This window comes from Zingiber officinale, chromosome 7A (assembly GCF_018446385.1).
Source record: "Zingiber officinale cultivar Zhangliang chromosome 7A, Zo_v1.1, whole genome shotgun sequence".
Taxonomy (NCBI): domain Eukaryota; kingdom Viridiplantae; phylum Streptophyta; class Magnoliopsida; order Zingiberales; family Zingiberaceae; genus Zingiber; species Zingiber officinale.
Window position 1 is genome coordinate 37,876,953 of NC_055998.1, and position 23,743 is coordinate 37,900,695.

Consider the following 23,743-nt stretch of genomic DNA (forward strand, 5'->3'; position numbering starts at 1 on the left):
GTTCCCTTTTATCTAAAATGATGTCGCTCGGTAAAAAAATTGCTAGTTTGGTTGTTTTTGTTTGTTGTCTAAAGGCTTGGAAATGTAGTAGTATTAGTTCAAAAATCCTTTCAAGTAAATTTGAGAACAATTCTATCGAATAGGGTTCTATTCACAATTGGAACTCACTAATTGGTCAGTTGTTTGTTATCGTCTAGTTGATTGTCCACTCATCAATCGATTGATATTTTCTTTACAGTCTATTGCTCCATTATAGATGTCCAAAATCTGACCATTGTCGAAACTTTCTGCATCTCAGATCAACATATTCTTATTTTGGCACTAGTTAATTGATATTATCATTTTCAATTGACCAATATGCAACGGTTTAATGATTCAGTCGGCTACAAAACCTTCTATTTGTTTACATTTAATCTTGAATCGATTGTCGAGCTGACTCCTCCATCAGTCAACTAATATCAACCTCAATCAACGGATCAAACCTCCAGAACTTAACTTTATGGTTTTCAAATTCATCAGTTGACTTTTCTAAGGATATCAATTATCTCCTCTAATAGTCGACTATCCAAGTTGGCTAATATAACCATGAATTTTACCAACCATAACTACGTGATTTTGAATTCACCACTTGACCGAACAATCACACCAAGGTGAGATCCTTAGTCATGCTAAGACTTTCTTGTTTACCTAGTAAAATTCAATCACGATGTACAAAAACTTCATCCACGCCTACAGACGGGGAAATACATTATTATGTCCCTATTATTTCTGAGTTTTCTCACTTATGTCCCTCAAATGTTTTCGTTCCCATTTATATCTCTCATAAATCGTTTTCGTTCCCACTTATGTCCCTGCCGTTAACTGGTCCGTGAATTTGAGACGGAATCGGCACGTGATCTGCACGTGCTCGTAAAAATCTACTAAAGTGGTGGTGGTTGTGAAAACGAGCCGTAATCGCTGAGGAGCGAGCATCCGGAAGCAGGGCGTGGTGGTGGTTGTGATTCTGCCGCCAGGCTGCATGGGAGGCGGATGAGGACTTGAGAACGGATGCTAGCTCTCAGGCGTTGGCCTGGACAAGGAATCGCCGGCCCTCGGCGACGTTCCGTTGGACTCCATAACCGTCCTGGAGGCAATGGCCGAGCTCCCGAAGCGTCGACATGGCCGAGAAACGCCGCGTGGGCACACAGCGCCACACCGGCGTGAAGGTCTTTGTCTCCCTTGGAGCCGCGGCTTCCGTGGAACTGAATCACGGCGAGGGAGTACAGAGCTGCCGCGTGAGACGCCATCGCCGCCCGGGCCATCAGCGCCGCCCCGCTTCCCCTGTTCTCTAGGCAGTAGAATCGAATCTGCATACCAAATTTTCACACAAAGATCACATCTTTATCCTTCGAATCTCTCGAAACCCTTCAATTTAGTCGATGAATGAACACCTACCATTCCCAGCACGTAACAAGCTTCAATGTTTCCGGAATCGACGCACTGCTTCAGGAATTTATGCGCCGAATTCGACCAATTTTTAGCCTTAATTACGAGAGATTTCAGAGACGCCTTGGCAAGAACAAGGGGATTCCATCCCAATCCTTTCAATCTCTTACAACTATCAAATTAAAAAAAAAATATTTTTGATCACATAAATATATATATAAAATGGGCTAAAGTTATCACAGCAGGTGAGGCAGTGCGTACGTTAGCGTCACGCTCACAAGATCCGAAGGTGAACCAGCGGTGGCGTTGAGTTTGCAGCGGTGGCGCTGAGTTTGCAGAGGATTTTTACGAGCACGTGCAGATCACGTGCCGATTCCGTCTCAAATTCACGGACCAGTTAACGGCAGGGACATAAGTGAGAACGAAAATGATTTATGAGGGACATAAATGGGAACGAAAATATTTGAGGGACATGAGTGGAAAAATTCAGAAACAATAAGGACGTAATAATGTATTTCCCCCCTACAGACTTTTCGTCTTTGGGGCTTCACACATTACATAATATTCAACCTACTCTGACCTACTAAGACTTTGACTTGTCAAGCCCTAAGTCAATCTGGGCTGGTAAAGACTTCCACCGTCTAAAGTTCATTCCTCTTGGATTTCACTCTTGCTTAGTATCCAATTCTTGGACTGCTAGACTTCATCCATTGTCAAATATTCAGTCTTTGATAACCTGTTTAAACTTGTCATTACCAAGCATTCAATTATTTATGACTTGCATTTTCTAACATCTAGTCCTTCACGACTTATATTTTGTCATTGTCTAACATCTAGTTCTCCACGCCTATTAGGATTTTCTCTTCCATTACTAGTTAGAATTTTCTGTCAAGTGTTTTAACATTCAATCCTTCACAATTTATTATGACATTCATTGTTAACACTTGTTGGACCTACTTGTACGATTAACTTTGATCCATTTGAATATCTACCTTGTCAATTCCTTACTAAACTTCCAAATATCAAGTGTCAGTGAATGTTGACCCACTTAAACTTTTTCACTATCAAATATTCAATTAACTTTTACCCATTTAACACATTACTCAACCATCAAACATATTAATCAAATATCGAAATACAATTCAAATTTAATCAACTTAATCAAAGGTTGATTCCGCCAATAAAATTATTACTTTCTTTTATTGCTTTTGTATCTCGGTAGAGGTATCAAGTAGATTGAAGGGAGTCAACCATGGTCTTGGCTTGGCATAACACAATTGGGATCATGCTTGATATGCCCCAATCCTAACCGATATTCAAGTCCTAAATGGGTTCATGTCAAGTATTATCTATGCTGGCCATGGCACAGGTCAAGGATCGACACAAAGCACTAGGAGGAAGCATTTGGCTTTTGAAGGAGATTGGTAAAGTCTCTCCTTACAAAGTGATTGTTGTGCAAGAAGATAGAAGAAAGGAATAATGTAAGAATGAAATGGACCTTTTAAACGGAGTACTTTTTTATCAGGGAAAGATCGGTGCTAACAATGAGGTTAAACTGCAAATTAAGTTATTTAGCTTCATTCATTCTATCCTAACTGCAATTTTTAATTCACTATATTCCAACTTATTTTCATTTGTTTCAAATATTTAGGGAATTTAAGTTGCATAGTTTCATTCATTTAGCGGCAACAAATGTTTTTAATTTGTTCGGGAAAATGTTAATTAACTTATGTATTTATTTGGATAATGTCATGGTTATAAAAAAAACAGCAATTCAATAAACTGAGTAAGCAAATTTTAGTAATATCCAAAATAGGTATCGAACTTTCATTTTTATCAAATCACAGTCATTTTCAATTATACCCCTTATGAGTAGTCGACTGATAATGACTGATAATGAAATCGAATTCATCAATCAATTTTCTAAACTTATTATGTTTGTGATCAGTTATCGACTATCAAAGTACCAGTACACAGCTAGGGCCATTACACAACTATCAAAGTACTTCAAAGTTATATCAATTTTAAAAATCTACAACTCTCTAAGTTATGAAATATATCTAAAGGCGTGATTACACTCAGGATGACATAACAAAAATAATGAACTTGATTTGACTTGTAATATATCAAAGAACATCAGTAAATTTTGGTCATCAAAATCATTTCAAATCAATATCATTATACTTCTGGGAGCCATATGAGTATAACCATACACTCAAATTTAAATTATACAGTTTAAATTGAGAAATGTAAGTTTTTGAAATCTTTACCAATAATTTAAATTAAGATAATTTGATATAAGCTTATTAAAAGGTTTAACTTTGTCATACTGATTCACCAACGTCACCAGAGGATTCTTAGGACTCTCCTGATTCAGATCATGTCAAGATTTTAAAATTCTGAACATTATAAAGGCATCAACAAGTTTTGGCCAAAACTCATAGATGAACTTATAAACCTCAAAATCACTTCAAACCAAGACCACTGCACTCATGGGAGCCTCTTGAATGTAACCATGCGCTCAGATATGAATTCTAATGCCTAGATTGAGAGATGTAGATTTTTAAAATATTTATGACTTTAAAATAATTTGACACAAACTCATTAAATGGGTTATAAGTCTATCATACTTACTCACTAATACCACCAAAGGGTTCTTAGGACTCCCCTAATTCATATTAAGTTAAGATTTTGAAATTCTGAAAATTGTAGGGGTTATTAGCGAGTTTCACTCAAAACTCATGGATACCTTACAAATCTCAGAATTGCTTCAAATCAAGACAATTACATTCATGAGAGCCTCCTCAATGTAACCATGCTCTCAAAGTTGAATTCCACAACCTAGATTAAGAGAGGTAGGTTTTTAAAATCATTACAACCTTAAAACAATTTGGCATAAGCTCATTAAAGAGTTTAGGCCTATTATACTTACTCATCAACACCATATCAAGATTTTGAACTTCTGAATATTATAGGGCTATCAATAAATTTTATCTAAAACTCGTTGATGGCCTTAGGTACCTCAAAATCATTTCAAACTAAAATCATTACACTCCTTAGACATTCCTGAGTGTAACTATGCACTTAGATCTAAATTTCACAACCTAAATTGAGAGCCTAGATTGAACCAAATTGTCTTAAGGTTGTGAAGATTTTAAAAACTCATATCTCAATCTAGGTTGTGGAATCCAAATATAAGGACATGATTATATTCAGGAGGCTCTTAAGAATGTAATGGTTTTGGTTTGAAGGGATTCTCAAAACTTGTTGATGGTTCTCCAGTGTTTAGAATTTCAAAATCTTAATATGGTCTAAACTAAGGGGTCAAAGATGTCCTTTAGTGGTGTTGGTGAATAAATATGACAAGCCTAGGCCCTTTAATAAGCATGTGTTAAATTGTCTTAAGATTGTGAAGATTTTAAAAATCCACATCTTTTAATCTAGATGGTAGAGGTCTGAGGGCATGGTTATACTAAGGAGACTGTAAGTACTCCAGGGTGATTTTGAGGTAATCAACTAAGTCAAGTTAGGTTTTGCGTATTTGATGCCTTATGTCTAAGTGTGCAGAGACTTAGGAACATAAGAAGTCGGGCGAAAGATGCAACCAGTGAGAAGGATGACATGGGAAATGAGTTGGCGGGCTTAGTGCATCCAAGGGATGAAGTTTTGTGGAAGAGTACACTGGTGGATGAGAAGGATGCTCGCGGTGCTTTTGAGGGATGAGAAGCCGTAGGGATGAAGTTTTGTGGAAGAGTACACCGGTGGACGAGAAAAATGCTCACGACGCTTTCGAGGAATGAGAAGACGAGCGGAAGTCTGCTCGAGGAGAAGGCTGAAGTTGAGTTTGGGTGAGCTCAACTCTGGATGGTTGGAAAATCACTCAAGCGACTGAAGTAGTAGCCGAACAAAGTCAACTCCATGTTGACTTTGTCCAAGCACCTGGACTAAGTCCAAGTGTCCGGACTCAGTCTAGGTGCCTGAACTCCAAGCGCCCAAACCAGGCGACTGGGCCAGCCTAGTACTGAATAGGTGCCCTATCATCGAGACGTTGCTACAAATAAAGTTTGGATCCACGTCAGTGACAATCCAAGCCCCCGGACCAATCCTACGCCTAGGGTACCGATAAAGATTTTTCATCATGTCGTTGAAAAGACATTACAAGCAGATAAAGTGCACCGCTGGGGTGCTCAGATCCACTCCAGGCCCCCGGAGATGCCACGTCAGCCAACGGATACTTTTGACCAACAAGCTATAAATAGAGCTCTGATCCTCTTCATTTGTACAACAATTGTTTACAAACTCTGTACTTCCATCTAACTACTTGTGCTTTCAACGTTGTAAGGGGCGTCTCCACCTCCAAGAAAGGAGACTTTTTAGTGAGTTTAATTTTGCCTTGGACTAGCAACCTCCCTGGTAACAAACCAAGTAAACCTTAAGTCTCTTACATTCTTTTTATGTTATTATATTTTACTAACGTGTGTTGACTTTGCTAAAGAAGAAAGCAAAAGTGTTAACTTTTTTCTTACAAGGCAATTCACCCCCCTCTTATCGACCATACTGAGACCGACAAGTGATATCAGAGCTCAACCACCTGAGAAGGACTAACTACCGACTAAAGCAACAAGGAGATGGCTAGAGCGAGTATTCACCTGTTAAAGTTTGAGGGAGATTTTATCACATGGAAGGAAAGAATGGAGGTATTCGATGAAGGGAGAGACACTTCAGAAGAAAGCAACAATAAAGGGGGAGCGTGGAACAACGAGACTAACTCGGTAAGTGAGGTACGTTCTCTATCTCCCGATAATTGTATAAGTTTATCAAACAATTTTCTAAAAACTCATGTAAACTAGAAATAAAAATTGAATAATTTAAAAAGGAGAATTTAGAATTAAGAGTAACCTTAGAAAAATCATGTCTATTAGAAGATTTCGATAAATTGAAGGTTAAAAATGAAAACTTGAAAGAACAAATAGAAAATTTTAAAAACTCTACATGTTCAAATTCTGTTGTCCCAAATTTAAGGAATTGTCAAGGGCTAAATTGGTATTTTAGATTTTACAAAGGTCAAATTAGAAATATTCTTAGAAATTATACACCACATAAATTTTTGAAAAATCCAGTAGGTAGAAACTTATATTAGGTTCTTAAATCATGCATAGTTTAAATTTTTATACATGCTTTAATTTTAATTTTAATTTTAATTTACCTTAATTTTTAAAATTGCATGTTTTAAATTATCTTAGAGTAGAATTTATCAAATAAATTATTTCATATACCTTCCGTTCAAAATTAATTAGATTTTATTTTTTTAAAAAAAAATTGTATCAATAAAAAAAATCAAAAAAATTTTTACTATAAATAATTTCTTATAAATTTTTTAACGAAAATCATATTATAAAAATAAAAAATTATTTCACTGAACTATTTTTATAAGTCTTCATTTTTTGTAATAAAATATTATGTTCTTTATTAAAAAAATTATATATATTTTTTACCGTTGTTTGATTTATTTTGAATTATTTATTAAAAATAATGTTTTTATAATTTAAACTTATCAAGACATCATTTATAAAAATTTTAATTTTTCTATAGATAAACATTAAATTTTATATATTGATAAAAATTATCAGGATTTTTAGATATTAGATTCTATTTTTAAGTATTTAAACTTCAAAAATTATTATTTCTAATTAAATAATTCGTATGGGTCAAAATAAATATTTATTTGTAGTCAAAATTTTTACTCTAATCTTTTTGTCTCTGTGTGATCATAAAAAAAATTTCAATAATTTTCAAATTATTTTTTCCTAAACTAGTTTTCAACTTTTAGAAATTTGGGTATTCATAAAATAATTCCTGATAAAAATTCTCAGCACTTGGTCGTCCATTGAAATAGTTTGGAATTGTTTTCGGTATATACTCCTAGTTTTTACTATGATCAAATGGGGAGAATAGGAATTAAATTTAGAGGGAGGTAAAGATTATTTTAATTGCAATATTATTGTAATAAATTGCAATATTCATATGAATTATCTTGTAAAAAAAAGAACAAAAGAGAAGAAATGTTCCAAGACTAGGCCTTAGATTAGTAAAGTTTGAGGTAAAAAGAAATATCAACAACTCGAGTGGTGTTACACTAACTTCGAGTTAAAATCGAATGATAAATAATTATCTAAAAACGTAAACTTTACCAATTCAAATAAAATATAAAAACTGAAATCAGAAAATAAATAAAATAGTTCCCCTGCTTGATTGATGGTTGCACCAATTCAAAGCAGAACCTCGCTCTAATATCACTTGTTGGATCGAGATGCACGTGAGAAAGGAGTGAATTACATGATTTTAAATTATTACTTTTTTAGTTTTGAAAACAAAGTGTGTAGCAAAAAATTAAACACGAAAAATAGAAACTCGATCGGTTTTACTTGGTTTAGAGCCCTCGGCGAGTCCTCTAAGACCCAGGTTACACGAACTTATCGATAGGTAATCCACTAATAACCTCTTTCGTAACCGTTAGAAGAGGGGATCGAGAACAATAAAAACCAGAGCAAGTGTAACACGCTACACTTTCCTTTTCTAAAGAAATTAAGTATGGAATTTACTTTCGTTACCCAACACTTGTAGATGATTGGATGAGATTTGATGTTGGTCGGCTTCTTAGCTATAGTTGGGTGCAGTAGTGTCGTAACAGAGTAGCAACACGAAGCTGAAGTAGTCGGAACATCAAACGGATGCATAGAAGCTTGTAATTGAAGTGATGTAAAGCCTTTGTCGAATGCTTCTTTTATAGGGGATAGAAGGGGCCTTCCATAGCACTGGAAGCACCATCAACTCCAAAAGTTTATCCCGCAACTTCAGCTCCTTATCGTCACCGAAGTCTTCTGCATTATCCAACTAAAGGCACCTTTCAAGCTCCTGAAGGCGTCTTCCTTGAATAATACTCAAGGTGGCTCGGGTACTGTTCACCTAAGGTATTTTATACTCCTTTTGCCCTACAAAATATGTTAGTCCAATATAAAAATATCTACCCTGTAAGACAAAATTAGCACAATAAAAATAAGCAGTTATAATTAGTTTCTATCCTTCAAAGATTAGGAACTAGTCAAGGTCTTAATTTAAGTTTTTAAAATTGATCTAAATTGGACTGACGCCTACTATCCCCTCAACCGGGATGTGTCCTCACTGAGTCACTCTCCTCCAGTGACTTACCTCCACTTACCAAGTGTAAAGTTATCTCCTCGACATTCAATATGACCCCCCCAGGTCTTTCTGTCAGAATCGCACATCCAAACTTCACCTATTAAGAATCAAACATCTTGACCTCCTACCAGAATTGTACACCCCGACTTCAACCAATCGGGAATTGAACATCCTGACCTCCTTAAAGAATCTCACATTTGGATTTCACTAATCGGGAATCACACATCCTGACTGAACTTCCTACCTAGTGTCTGGTCCTCTTGAGCTGACAAATTAGTCAACCCTGCACACTCAGTAACAAGGTTAAATCACAAACACATCTAACTTTAATCCACTTATCATTTACGAAAACTTATATTTGACCATTAGTGCCAATGGCATCAACAATTTTCCCTTTATGATGTAATGACAGTCTAGGTTAAAGTTAGAAAAGAAATATGTAATATATATATATATATATATATATATATATATATATATATATATATATATAATGATTTTAAGAGAAAACTAAAATAAAACAAGTTTTAGTCTCTTGATCATTTTTAGGTTAAGTTTTTCATATTTTCTTTGGTTTCTCTTACTTAAATCCTAACCCTCTTCCTTTGATATTCATAAAAAATTGTGCAGATAAGTGTACCAGATTATGTAAATACACGCGCAAGTAATAAATTTTTCAAAGCAAGCATAAAAACTTGCAAGCTTTTTGTAGGGAGCGTTAAGAAAATTTTCCAAAGTATTTTGAAAGGAATTTTCAAAATTGACAAAAGGTTTTTAAAATTTTAAAACTTGAAAAACAAACCATTTTGAAAAGCTGAATTTTACAAGAATTTTATAAATTATTTTTCAAGATAGATTTTAAAACGCTTTTCAAAAATAACTTGTTGCAAAGTAATTTTTTGAGTTTCCATTGTTCAAGGCAAATTTTGAAAAGTTTTGAAAATTAATTTTCCAACATATTTGTAAACCTATTTTTAAAAAAAATTGTCCAAGTAAAATAGTTTTAAAAAAAATAGTTATCAAACAAAGTTTAAAGAGGTTTGTCAAAGATATTTTTCAAAGTGAAATGATAACCTCTGCAAGAAGTTTATAAAACTTTTCAAAGTGCCTTTGAAAACATCATTTAAAGTGATTTTCAAAGTATTTTTAAGCAATTTTTCAATACAATTTTTAAACACTTGTATTTTATTTTTCAAAATAAACATTTGAAAAAGTATAAGAGTAGTTTGCTAAGTAAGTTTTGAAAAAAAAAAATTGAAAGCATTTTGCAAAATAAACAAAACATGTTTGGAAATATTTTAGAATATTTTAGAAGTAATTTTTGAACTATTTGCAAAGTAAGTTTTAGTAAGGTTTCAAAAGAATTTTAAACCAACACTTTACAAAAAAATAAATTTTGAAATAAAACTCTTTTTGAAAGTAGTTTTCAAATATCCTCCCCTTGAACCTGATATTACTTTGGAAATTAATATTCGTATAAAAATTATCTTTAATTATCTAATCATTAGTTACTAACTATCAAAAGATAGCAGTGTTCACTTGGTTAGTCAAGTTAAGTATTAATGTCCATTTAAAAATTTACTGAAAATGACTACTTAACTTGATCAATGTACTGCTATATTTTTCGCCTAGGCGTATGTTGATGTACTTATGAAAGCATCTAAAGTCCAGACAAAAAGTCTATGCATCTTACGCTATTCTAAGGTTTTGAATACACAATTAAGGTAAACTTAGTGTGTTTGTGAGATGCTCGTTACCTAGAACTATAGGATCATACTTTCTAGGGATTTGTCCTAGATTAAGGCTAAAATAAGTTTTGAAAAATTAGAAAAATGATAATTTTTAGAAAACATAAGTAATAAATTTTCCTAGAATTTGCAAACCACTTTAAAATTTATTTGATAATAAGACTACTAGTCTATCATACACATTCCTAATTTTTCTCTTAAGTAGCTAAATTCTAATTCTGATAATGGTTTAGTAAATATGTCAGCCAAATTTGATTTTGACTTAATATAGTTAAGTTTAATGTTTCCTTTAGCTACATGATCTCTTATAAAATTGTGTTTAATTTCTATATGTTTGCATCATAGAGAATTTTTGGTTAAATTGATTGAACTTATGTAATCAATAAAGATTTTTATATTTTTATATTCTAAGTTTAAGTCTTGTAATGTGTGCATCATTTATAATAATTGGGCTACACACTCACCAATAACTATATATTCTACCTTAGCTGTAGATAAAATAACACAATGTTATTTTCTACCAAACTAGCTAACAAGTGATGGTCCAAGTAATTGGCATCCACCATTTGTACTTTTTCTATCTAACTTACAGTCGGCATAGTTTGAGTCAAAATATCCTGAAAGTTCAAAATTAGTTGTTCTAGGGTATCACATTCCTATATTTTTTGTACCTTTTAGATACCTAAAAATTCTTTTAACATTTTTTAGATGGAATTCCTTAGCACATGTTTGATATCTAGCACACATATTAACTACAAATAGTATATCAGGTCGGCTTACAGTTAGGTATAATAGACTACTTATGCCACTTCTATAATTCTTAAAGTCTACACGTGTTCTATTTGGATCACTATGTATATTTTTATTTATTGTCATGGGTATTTTTATTTCTTTAGAAGTATCCATTCCAAATTTTCTAAGTAATTCCTTTGTATATTTTTCTTGATAGATATAATTACCTTCATTAGTTTGTTTAATTTGTAATCCTAATAAGAAGGTTAACTTACCTACTAGACTCATTTCAAATTCTTGTTCCATTAGGCTTATAAATTCTTGTAGAAAATCTGAGTTTGTAGATCCAAAAATTATGTAATCGATGTAAACTTGGGCGATTAAAGTATCGGATTTAAGGGTTTTTACAAATAGGATGTCAATTCGACCTTGTTTGAATCCTTTTGAAATCAGATGGGTGGATAATCATTCATGCCAAACCCTAGGTGCTTGTTTTAGACAATATAGAGTCTTTTTAATTTGAATACATACTCAGGGTGTTCTAGATTTTCAAATCCATGTGGTTGTCCTATGTATACTTCTTCTTTTATTAATTCATTCAAGAAGGTTGACTTAACGTCCATTTGGTAGAGCTTAAACCCTTTATGAGTTGCATAGCTTAGAAGTATTCTAATAGACTCAGATCTAGCCACTGCAACATAGGTTTCATCATAGTCAAGTCCTTCTACTTGACTAAACCCTTTGGCTACCAGTTTAGCTTTATTTCTAACAATTTCCCCCTTTTCATTTAACTTATTCCTAAATACCCATTTAGTTTCAATGAATTTTTTATTTTTGGGTAAAGGAACTAAGTCCCAGACTTCATTTCTTTCAAATTAGATCAATTCTTCCTGCGTGGCAATAATTCAGTTTGGGTCAAACAGGGATTCTTCTACTATTTTGGGTTCAATCTTAGAACTTAAAGATATTTGACTTAGATTTCTAAATGATGATATAGTTTGAACCTTAGTTCTGGGTCACCTATGATTTATTCAATTGGGTGGTCTGAGCTGACTCTTATTGTTCTAGATTCAATTTGTGTCTGTTCATTTTCTTGTGATTAATTTTGTTCATCTTTGTATTCATCTATTTAATTTAGGTTTTCACTTGCTCCCCCTAGATCAGTGCTAGCTTTAACAAAGTCAGTTTGTTGAGGTTGAGTTTGATTTAAGTTAGTTTCCTTAGAGTTGGGTTCATCAAATTTTACGTTTATTGTTTCTTCAATTCTTAAGATATTTTTATTATAAACTCGGTATCCTCTACTATTTAGTGAATATCCTACAAAAATTCTATTTTTAACTTTTGATGTAAATTTTTCTAACCATTCTCTTGTATTAAATATGTAGACTGAACACTCAAATACTTTAAAATATTTGATATTAGGTAATTTATTATAGTAGATTTAATGAGATTTTATTATGATTCTTATTTATTGTTGTTCTATTTTATACATAGCTGTTGGTGCAATATCCCTCAGGTCAAGGTTGACCTGGGTAACCAAGCTGAGTCTTGGTTTGGGTTTAGATGTTTGACAATAAGATATTGATTGAAGAAGAGTCAAGTAGGTCAAGGTTGACTGGATACTTGACTGGGAAGTCCTAACTGAGATGTTAGGCAAAATGAAAGTCCTGGTGAGTGAAGCCAGGCAGAAGTAAAAGTTCTGGTGAGTGAAGCCAGGCAGAAGAAAAGCCCTGGTGAGTGAAGCCAGGCAGAAGGAAGTCCTAGTGAGTGAAGCTAGGCAGATGGAAATCCTGGTGAGTGAAGCCAGGTGAAAGTCCTAGTGAGTGAAGCTAGGCAGATGGAAATCCTGGTGAGTGAAGCCAGGTGAAAGTCCTAGTGAGTGGAGCTAGGCAGATGGAAAACCCTAGTGAGTGAAGCTAGGTGAAAGCCCTGGTGAGTGAAGCCAGGCAAGGGAAAATCCAGATGGATCAAGGATGATCGGACATCTGGTGCTGGGAAGTCCAAGTAGGTCAAAGGATTGACTGGATACTTGGCATGAAAGAAAAGTCCAAGTAGGTCAAAGGGATTGACCGGATCCTTGGCACAGAGAAAAGTCCAAGTGGGTCAAAGGGATTGACCGGACACTTGGTAAGGGAGTCCTAGCAGGTCAAGGGAGTGACTAGATGCTAGGCATGACATACCAACAGGTCAAGGTTGACCGGATGTTGGTTTGGGAGGTTTAGGACTTGGTTTTGGACAAAAACCAAGTGCTGGATCGATCAGTGGATCGATCCAGGCTCTGGATCGATCAGTGGATCGATCCAGACCTGTCCCAGCGAACAGAGAGCTTCTGGATCGATCCGTGGATCGATCCAGAGGTCCCAATCGATCAGTGGATCGATTGGGACGCGGCTGCTTCGCGCGATAAGCGCTGGATCAATCCGTGGATCGATCCAGGCGCGTTTCCAGAGCACAGAGGCGCTCTGGATCGATCCGTGGATCGATCCAAAGCCTCCCCGATCGATTGGGAACATTCGAATCGATCGGGATCCGACCGTTGGCGTCGTTTATAGCTGCAGGCGTTCGATGGCTGCGGTAATCTTTTCTCCGATTCACTCCAGAGCTCTCGCCAACTCCTCCACAGCGCTCACAAAGCTCAGATCGCCAGTTCTTGAAGGATCTTGGAAGCTCTCCAAGTCAAGAGGCGGATCAAAGCCAAGAAGAGAAGCTAGGGTTAGGGTTTTGTACTCATTGTAAGCTTGTATTTCTTGTATCCTTTCCCTCTCTTCTTGTATTGAGTCTTGTAGGGCTTCTCCGCCTTTGGTAGTTACCATAAAGGAGAGTTTTATTTAGTGGAGGGTGTGTGTGTTGGTGTGGATCCTTGGATTAGTCACCTCTTGTGAGGTGGATACCAAGTAAAACCAACCGTGTTAGCGTTGTGTGTTTGTTTCTGTATTTTCCGCTGCATATCTTTGAAGGAACAAGCAACGCCGAGCACCGAGCGAACGCGACGAGCTATTCACCCCCCCTCTAGCTACTTTTGGTCCTAACAAGTGGTATCAGAGCGAGGCCGCTCTTCACCGGAATCATCGCCGGAAGGGTCAAGCATATCAAGAAAAGCTAGAGGGTGAAGAAGTTGGAGCAAATTCTTCAAGTTCAAGACTTTATCAAGCTCAACTTCAAGATGCAATTCCAAGATGGACTTGGATTTGACACAAGGGTGGCTCCACCATACACATCGGCAAGCTTCGATTCTTGGAGATCAAGAATCGAAAACTTTCTTATGATGGAGATAGAGCAATGGTTTGCTCTAATGGAAGGCTTCAAAGCTCCAACGAACTCCAAGGGCAAGCTTCTAAAGAAAAGCAGATGGAGCTCAGAGCAAATTCAAAGGGGCGAGGCAAATGACAAAGTGACCAAGCTTCTGGTCAACTTATTGCCTAGCCACATCTTGGCTCGAGTTGGAGAATTCGAAGATGCCAAGGAGCTTTGGAGCAAATTGGCCAAGCTTCATGAAGAGATCCCCTCCACTGTACAAGATCATGAAGAATCCAAAGAGGGTGACTCTTTGGAGCAAGACCAAAAGGAGGATTCCGAGGTTGATAGATGCTCAACCTCCGAAGAAGAGGAAATCCAAGAAGCTTCATCCTCAAGGGAATGCACCGAAGGGAACAAGGAGGGAGCATACTCCTTGTTTCACATTCAAAATGATGAAGCCTCCACCTCTAGGATTGAGGGGGAGCAATTCTTGGTGACGCCGGATCAAGAAGAAGGAGAAGCTTCTACATCCGGGTCAAGTGAAGAAGAAGAAGATTGTGCTACCTCCGAAATTCAAGAAATATCAAATGGAGGAGCAAGTGCCATCCCTATACAAGAAGGTATAAATGTTTCAATTAAAAATAAAAATCATATAATATGTTTTGAGTGTAGGGAAAGTGGGCACTACAAGAGCAAATGCCCTAAATTGGCCAAGAAGAAGGGCCAAGTGGCACAAAAGGGCAAGGAGAAGCTCAAGGAGACCACCCCCGGGACAAAGAAGAGCAAGGAGCACATTGTGTGCTTCTTGTGTCAACAAAAAGGGTATTACCGAAGTCAATGCCCCAAGGGGAAGAAGATGGTCAAGGCTCAAGGAGGCACTAGTCAAGGGGGAGCCTCCAAGGTAAAAAGGAAGGTAACTTTCGTTGAGCCTATTCCCTTGCAAAATGGTAAAAAGCATGCTAGGTCAAACTTTTATCATTTTAATGCGATTTACCATAAGAATAGGAAGCATGAGGGCTTTAAGGAAAAGCATGTGGCCCTACATGCCAAAACTACTATCCCTAAGGCTAGGAATGTAGGTAAAAACCTAGGCGATAACTCTAAGGATGTAAGATACAAGCCTAGAAATAAAAATACTCATGGATCAAATGAAAAACCAAAAACTAAGGACTTAGTGATAGAAAATCAAGTCTTGAGATCAAGGCTTGATAAAATGGAAAAGACCCTAAAAAGGATGGAAAATATCCTATTAGGGCAAAATGAGCATAACCTAGGTTTAGGGGTACAAAAGCCATCCAATGGCCATAAAGGTTTGGGATACAAACCAAAAGCCAAGAAGGATGTGCCTAGTTATCATAGGGTTCCATATAGTTATGGAACGAACCCTAAGTCTAGAGGTCAAGCCAAAAATGCTAGGGAAGTCATCCTTAAGAGTATTTTTGCAATAAATGTGACTAACACTTCTAAGAAGTCTAAGAAAGTCACAAACAAGGTCACAAGGGAGGTTATCCCTAGAGTTGACCTAGAAAATGTGACCAAGGCTTCTAAGAAGCCCAACAAGGTCACTAGGAAGGTATCTAGGGAAGTTATCCCTAGTGAGTACCTAGAGCATCCAAGGAGCACCAATAGGTGTTGGGTTCCTAGGAGCATCTTCTCTACCCCATAGATGGGTTAGAGAGTGTCAACTCCGATTAGAAGGGTAGTTAACCCAACTTTGAGGAAATTGACACTCAAGGAGCATTTTCAAGGTTTTAGTTAACCTTTGAAAATGAAATGGACCTTTTTATTACTCCTTGAAAGAGTAAATGTGCCAAACTGGAGAAGTATTGATTTTATTTTAAAGTGGCATAAATTTGAGAAAACACAAGAACTACCAAGTTGGGATTTTGGTATGTTCTTAGGAAATTAAAGGCAAACTGAGCCTTAATTTAAAAGTGCTACTCTTGTGGAAAAATGGAATATGCCAACATTTGAGGAATATGCTTAATTTTAATTGGCATAAATTAATCAAGGGAATAAGAAATGCAAACTTAGGCTTTGGCATTTTTCTTGAAGCACTTTAGGGCAATCTAGGTTTAAGTTGTAAGTTTAGCTAAGACTTTAAGGATACTTAGATAGTTAATCTAGGTATATTTTATTTATGCTAAATCTTGCCATGATTGTTTGCCCATCATATGCCATGACATCATGTCTAGTTTTTGCATTCATGTTTTATTATGGAAAATCCAAAAATACCATGTCATGACATTCATACATCATGTAGTAATAGGATATTTTCTTTTGAAAATTATTTTCTGTTGATGTATGTCATAACATAATCATGCATTAAGTTTAATTCCTTGTAATTAAGGACAAATGGCATTTAACGACACTTATTGACAAGTGACATCCTGGGTGGATGTCTAATATTTCTAAAATGCCTAGATAAATATGCATGATCCCTAGATTAGGGCAAAACCAAAATCTACATCTCACAAAGACTATAAGGTGACTTGTATGTGTTTTAGTGCATATTATATACAAGTGAGATGTTAGGATGATGAACAAAACTCAAGATGTTGATTTAGTGCATTCCTTTGAGTTTTAAATTCATCAAAACACATAGTTATGTGTTTTCCCATCATTGGGAAAGCTAATGTACAAGTCATGTGCATTAAGCCCAAGGAACATGATGGGATATTGGTTTTGAAAATGTTTTTAAAATGTTTTTGGAAAACCTTGGTGAAGGCTATCTTTTGATAGTAATCACCATTGAATAGTTAGACACAAACTTGAAGAAAAACACTAAAGTTTTTGCAAGTTTTCAAGTTTGTGTCAATCTTTGAAAATATGATGTATTTTCATAGAAAACTATTTTTCCATGATTAAGTATGCCCTAAATAATGTCTACACGAAATTTCATAATTTTTGGATTTTTGTAGAATTTTCTAGGGGTTTCTGAAGTTGACTGAAATGGAATTTCAGCAACTATCAGAGCTCCGATCGATCCATTGGAGTTCCTGAATCGATCCATGGATCGATTCAAACGGCAATTCCCGCGAGCAGAAGCTCGCTGGATCGATCAGCCGATCGATCCAGGGAGTCTGAATCGATCCGTGGATCGATTCAGAAAGGTTCAATCGATTGGAACCCAACTCCAATCGATCCAAGTTGCTGATTTTGGCTGGGAAGGCCTGATTTCAGCATCTTTGAACCTCTTTGAGTCTAGGTAACCATTCCAAACCCCTTAAATACATTTGTATACATACAAAGGGTGTTTTCATGTTGAAAACAAGGATGGATTGGTTAACGAAGACTAAATAGAAGTTTAGGTTGAGGTTGTTTCAAATTTTGAATATTTGAACCTCAAAACTTCTAAATTTGGGTTTCCTAATGGTTTAGGGATTCCAAGTCATTGTTGGTGCAATGACAGAAGTTACCACCATGTCTTCAGGGGGAGGGACTCTTTAAAGACATGAAAATTATTTTTCATGAACCTTGGAAGGTGGTTAACCTTCTGTTGTGAACTTGCTCAAGGTTGAGCATTTAAACTTGAAATGGGGAGAAGTGGGGAGTGGATATCCTCATTATTTCAAGTGGACACTCAAGTGGTAGATAATGCTCAAGGTTGGGTAGTTGTCTACATTGAGGGAGAAGTTAAGGGAAAATGAAGGGTGTGGGACCTTCATTATCGTGTTGATCACAACGAGTGATGTTGTGAACAACGATGAGCAACTCTTCAGGGGGAGAGTCTTCAACAAATGGATTTGTTGAAGTGTGCCCAGAATTGGAGCATAGGTTGATGTGTGTCCAACGATGGGTTGATGTGTGCCAATAGGGGGAGAATGTATGGTTAAGCTTAGTCCTTCATTACCTATGGGAAGGTCATAGAGGGAGAATGAAAGGACTCATGAAAGGAAGTAAGTTAGGCTTTCATTACCTAGAGGGAGTTTGCCCTCTTAGGGGGAGAATGAAGAGCTTAATTTATGCTTTCATTACCTAGTGGCATGAAGAAGGAGGCTATGGGATTAGCCTAACTTACATATGGGATTGTAAGTGTTATTGTGGTATTGTCAAACATCAAAAAGGGGGAGATTGTTGGTGCAATATCCATCGGGTCAAGGTTGACACAGGTAACCAAGCTGAGTCTTGGTTTGGGTTTAGATGTTTGACAATAAGATATTGATTGAAGAAGAGTCAAGTAGGTCAAGGTTGATTGGATACTTGATGAAGTCTTAAGTCGAGATGATAGGCAAAATGAAAGTCCCGTGAGTGAAGCCGGTGTAAAAGTCCCGGTGAGTGAAGCCGGAAGAAAAGCCCGGTGAGTGAAGCCAGGAAATCCTAGTGAGTGATGCTAGGCGGATGGAAATCCTGAGTGAGGCGGTGAAAGTCCTAGTGAGTGAAGCTAGGCAGATGGAAATCCTGGTGAGTGAAGCCAGGTGAAAGTCCTAGTGAGTGGAGCTAGGCAGATGGAAAACCCTAGTGAGTGAAGTTAGGTGAAAGCCCTGGTGAGTGAAGCCAGGCAAGGGAAAATCCAGATGGATCAAGGATGATCGGACATCTAGTGCTGGGAAGTCCAAGTAGGTCAAAGGATTGACTGGATACTTGACATGAAAGAAAAGTCCAAGTAGGTCAAAGGGATTGACCGGATACTTGGCACAGAGAAAAGTCCAAGTGGGTCAAAGGGATTGACCGGACACTTGGTAAGGGAGTCCTAGCAGGTCAAGGGAGTGACTAGATGCTAGGCATGACATACCAACAGGTCAAGGTTGACCGGATGTTGGTTTGGGAGGTTTAGGACTTGGTTTTGGACAAAAACCAAGTGCTGGATCGATCAGTGGATCGATCCAGGCTCTGGATCGATCAGTGGATCGATCCAGACCTGTCCCAGCGAACAGAGAGCTTCTGGATCGATCCGTGGATCGATCCAGAGGTCCCAATCGATCAGTGGATCGATTGGGACGCGGCTGCTTCGCGCGATAAGCGCTGGATCGATCCAGGCGCGTTTCCAGAGCACAGAGGCGCTCTGGATCGATCCGTGGATCGATCCAAAGCCTCCCCGATCGATTGGGAACATTCGAATCGATCGGGATCCGACCGTTGGCGTCGTTTATAGCTGCAGGCGTTCGATGGCTGCGGTAATCTTTTCTCCGATTCACTCCAGAGCTCTCGCCAACTCCTCCACAGCGCTCACAAAGCTCAGATCGCCAGTTCTTGAAGGATCTTGGAAGCTCTCCAAGTCAAGAGGCGGATCAAAGCCAAGAAGAGAAGCTAGGGTTAGGGTTTTGTACTCATTGTAAGCTTGTATTTCTTGTATCCTTTCCCACTCTTCTTGTATTGAGTCTTGTAGGGCTTCTCCGCCTTTGGTAGTTACCATAAAGGAGAGTTTTATTTAGTGGAGGGTGTGTGTGTTGGTGTGGATCCTTGGATTAGTCACCTCTTGTGAGGTGGATACCAAGTAAACCAACCGTGTTAGCGTTGTGTGTTTGTTTCTGTATTTTCCGCTGCATATCTTTGAAGGAACAAGCAACGCCGAGCACCGAGCGAACGCGACGAGCTATTCACCCCCCCCCCCTCTAGCTACTTTTGGTCCTAACAATAGCAAGCTGTACTAACAGCTTCTGCCTAGAAATATTTTGATAGTTGATATTCATTAAGCATTGATTATTCCATTTTGTTGAGGTGTATTAGAACACAAGAATTCTTAATGGTACCTATTTTCTATACAGAATTTAGTAAGCCTATGATTTTTAAATTTTCCACAGTTATCACTCCTAATTCTTTTAATTTTTATGTCTTTTTTGCTTTCAATTTGTTCAAAAAAATTACTAAATATTTAAATATTTCATCTTTATTTTTTAAAAATTTTACCCAAGTGAATCTTGAGTAATCATTAATTATTACTAGACAATATAAATTTCTATTAATAGATTTAATTCCATGTAAGTCTAATAAATCTAAGTATAATAATTCAAGTCTTGAATTGGTTTGAGTTTGATTAGTTGGGTTGTGGGTTAATTTTGTTTGTTTTTCTTATTGACAAATATTTCAAATTATTGAGTCTAAGTTGGATAGTTTTGGTTGTCCTCTAACTAAGTCATTTAGTTTGGTGAGGTTTCTAAAGTGAGTGTGGGATAGTCTTTTATGTCATAGCTAGATTTCCTTCTTTTGTGTTAAGTGACACTTAAGTGAGAAATTTGCTAGGTTAATTGTGTAAATATTATTATTCCTAAATCCTTTTAATTTTATTGTTGGATCTTTCATATGTTTAATTAAACATTTAGTGGTTGTAAATCTAACCTTATACTTTGAATCACACAATTAACTAACACTGAGTAAGTTGAATTTGAAATTTTTAATAAGTAGTACTTTATGAATAATAAAATTAGATTCTAGTTTAATGTTACTTATTCCAATTACCTTAAGTTTGTCATTGTTTCCAAAGACAACTGTCTCTAGTCTTTTGAAAGTCAATTTTGTGAACATTGTTTGATCCCCGATCATATGTCGGATGTAACCACTGTCCAAATTCATTTAGATTTCTACAAAGAGTAGGAGAAAAAAGTTTAGCTCAAGTGTTAACTTAACTTAGTTAAAGTTGATTTATTTTTATTTTTATTTTAACTTAATTTAATTTTGATTTAATTTTTTAAAAATATAATTTTATTTTATTTAAATATAATTTTATTTTATTTTATTTTATTTTTAATTATTATTCATCTCACCTGATAGAAGGGGAGCCTTAGCGCAACAGTAAAGTTGTTGTTTTATGGCCAAAAGGTCATGGGTTCAAATCCTGAAAACAGCCTCTTGCAAAAAGTAGAGTAAGGCTGCGTACAATGGATCCTTCCCCGGGATTCCGCATAACGGGAGTTTCATGCATCAGGCTGCCCTTTTTTATTATTCATCTCACCTGATCTATATTTTCAATTAGAGAATCCTATAATTTTATGAGATGAGTTAAATTTGAATTTCAGAGTTTGGTTTAACTTGTGTTATATTCAAGTTTAGCTTTGGATCTAACAAGCAAACATTTTTTGGATGAACGTCTAGGCTGTGGTGAGTCAATTGAACTTTATTAGAGTAACCACATGCTTCAAAATATTTCAAATTGTCTTGCCCACTGAACTTAGTACAAAACTTTGGTCTAACCAGGTAGGATTAGTAAGAGGTAGCTTCAGTTAGTTCCATTAAGCTAAATACACCCGGTCGAAGCCATATCTTTCTAGACATGCATAAACAAAGCTTCTTCAACCTATTATCATCCAAAACTTCTCCAGTACTGCTTGTCAAGTTAAACTTTTGTCTCTAATTAAATATTCCTAATTACCCAGCCGGGTAAACTATTGTTTTGGAGGTGCCAACTAATTTGATGTCTCCTCTTGAATTATTGAACTTTGAGTTTAAGTTTAAGGTTTGTGCCTATTTATTTTATAGTTATAATGAACTTGATTATAGTTTAAATTTAGATTAATTTTGTATTTACTTAATTTAAGTTTAGTTCTTAATTTCATTTTATTTTTTTGGTTCGAATTTAGCTTAGAAGGTTTAATTTTTTAGATTAATATTGAGTTATTTGGTTCATTTTGATTTGGTTTTAGGTAGTTATTTTATTTTTAGGTACATAGTATTGATTTTGTCCTACATGGCTTGTTAAAAAAGTTTTAGGAACCCATGCTTTAGTTAGTTTTTTATTTTGAGTTAGGGTTAGAAATGATTTAAAAGTAGAGTTAGAATTATATCCAAGTCCAGATTTTTTATACACAGCTCTTTGGGATCAAGTATTATGTTTAAATACTTGAATCCTAAGGTAAATTTTTCCAACCGTTCTTTTAATTCTTTAACTTGACTTTTCAAGACAGAATTTTCTTCCTCAAAGTTTGCAATTTTAGTTGAATTTTTGTCTTGAACTTGGTCAGTTAAGGAGGTCAAGCTCAGTTGTTCCTTAAAGATATTATTTTCCTTAAGGAGGAGTTTAGTATGTTCCTCATCTTTTGTTAATTTTTTATTTAAGTAGGAAATTATTTTTTTTAAAAATTACAATATAATTAAAATTTACCCCGATTGGTTCATCTAAACCGAATGTAGATCCGTTGCTTGACTTATATTCAGACTCGTCTTCTTGATCCGATTTGCTTTCGGTTGCCATTAGTGCGAGGTAACTTGCATGCTTTCTTTGGTTCGTCTGCTTCCAATCCGTCTGAGGAAGACTAGTCCCAAGTTGCCTTAAGTGTCTTCTTCTGCTTTGTCTTCCTCGTCTTATCTTCGTTAGGGCATTCATGTTTGAAGTGTCCTTTCTTGTTGCAGCCGTAGGACATGATGTTCGCCTTTGAGTTGTTGAATATGGATTTGGTCATCTTCTTTATGTCGCATTTGGAGACATTTCTCTTGCATCTAGTGAACATTTTCCTTACCATGTTCACTAGCTTCTCTTCTTCATCTGATTCTGAGTCAGACTTAGTTTCGCTTCGGTTTTGGCTTGGGTTCGTACTTTGGCTTCCTTCGAAGTACTCGCAAGAAACGCAATTCCTTTCTTGACCTTTGTGGAGTTAGTTTGTTCATGCAGCTCTAATTCACAAAACAACTCGTCTAATTTCAACTTTGAAAAGTTCCTCTAAACCTTATAGGAATCTACGATCGATGCGCACAGTGCGGTTCGAGGAAACAAGTTTAGAGTGTACCTAATAATATTGCAGTTCTCGAGTTGATGTCTGATCATGTGCAGGTCGTTGAGGATCCTTGATCCTTGCGTGTAGTTGGCTTGTGGTTTCTCCATCATGCATTTTGATATTAAATAAAGAATTTAGAAGCAGGTTTCGTTTAGTTACCTTAGCATCGTTGGCTCCTTCATGTAATTCGATGAGCTTGTCCCATAGCTCCTTTGTGTTCTCGTGCGGACAGACTTGGTTGAGTTTTCTTTTGTGAGTCCGCACTAAATCATGTTCAATGCCTTCGAGTCGATCTGGGCCTTCTTCTTATCTTCTGGATTCCATCTTTCTGGGTTGAGGAGTACTTTAGTTGCTTCGTCTACAGACGCCTTATACCCTCGTTGGATGGTGAACCACTGCTCGATGCCCGTCTTTAAATAGACTTCCATTCTCTTCTTCCAATACGGAAAGTCATTTCTGTTGAAGAGAGGAGGACGAGCGGTGTTGTATCCTTCAAGTTGGGACATTTGAATTATCTTGCAAAAAAAATAGAAGAGAAGAAATGCCCCAAGACATGGTCATGGATTAGCAGAGTTTGGGGTAAAAAGAAACATCGACGACTTGAGTGGTGTTACACCAACTTTGAGTTAAAACTGAACGAAAAATAATTATCTGAAAAGATAAATTTTACCGATTCAAATAAAATACGAAAAACTAAAATCAGAGCAGAACCTCGCTCTGATACCACTTGTTGGATCAGGATGCACGTGAGAG

At 36.3% G+C, this 23,743-nt stretch overlaps 1 pseudogene; it reads right to left on the reverse strand.

Annotated features, from left to right (window-relative positions):
- Positions 1-920: 920 nt before the first annotated feature.
- On the reverse strand, positions 921-22,738 carry LOC121999348 (annotated as a pseudogene).
- Positions 22,739-23,743: the final 1,005 nt, after the last annotated feature.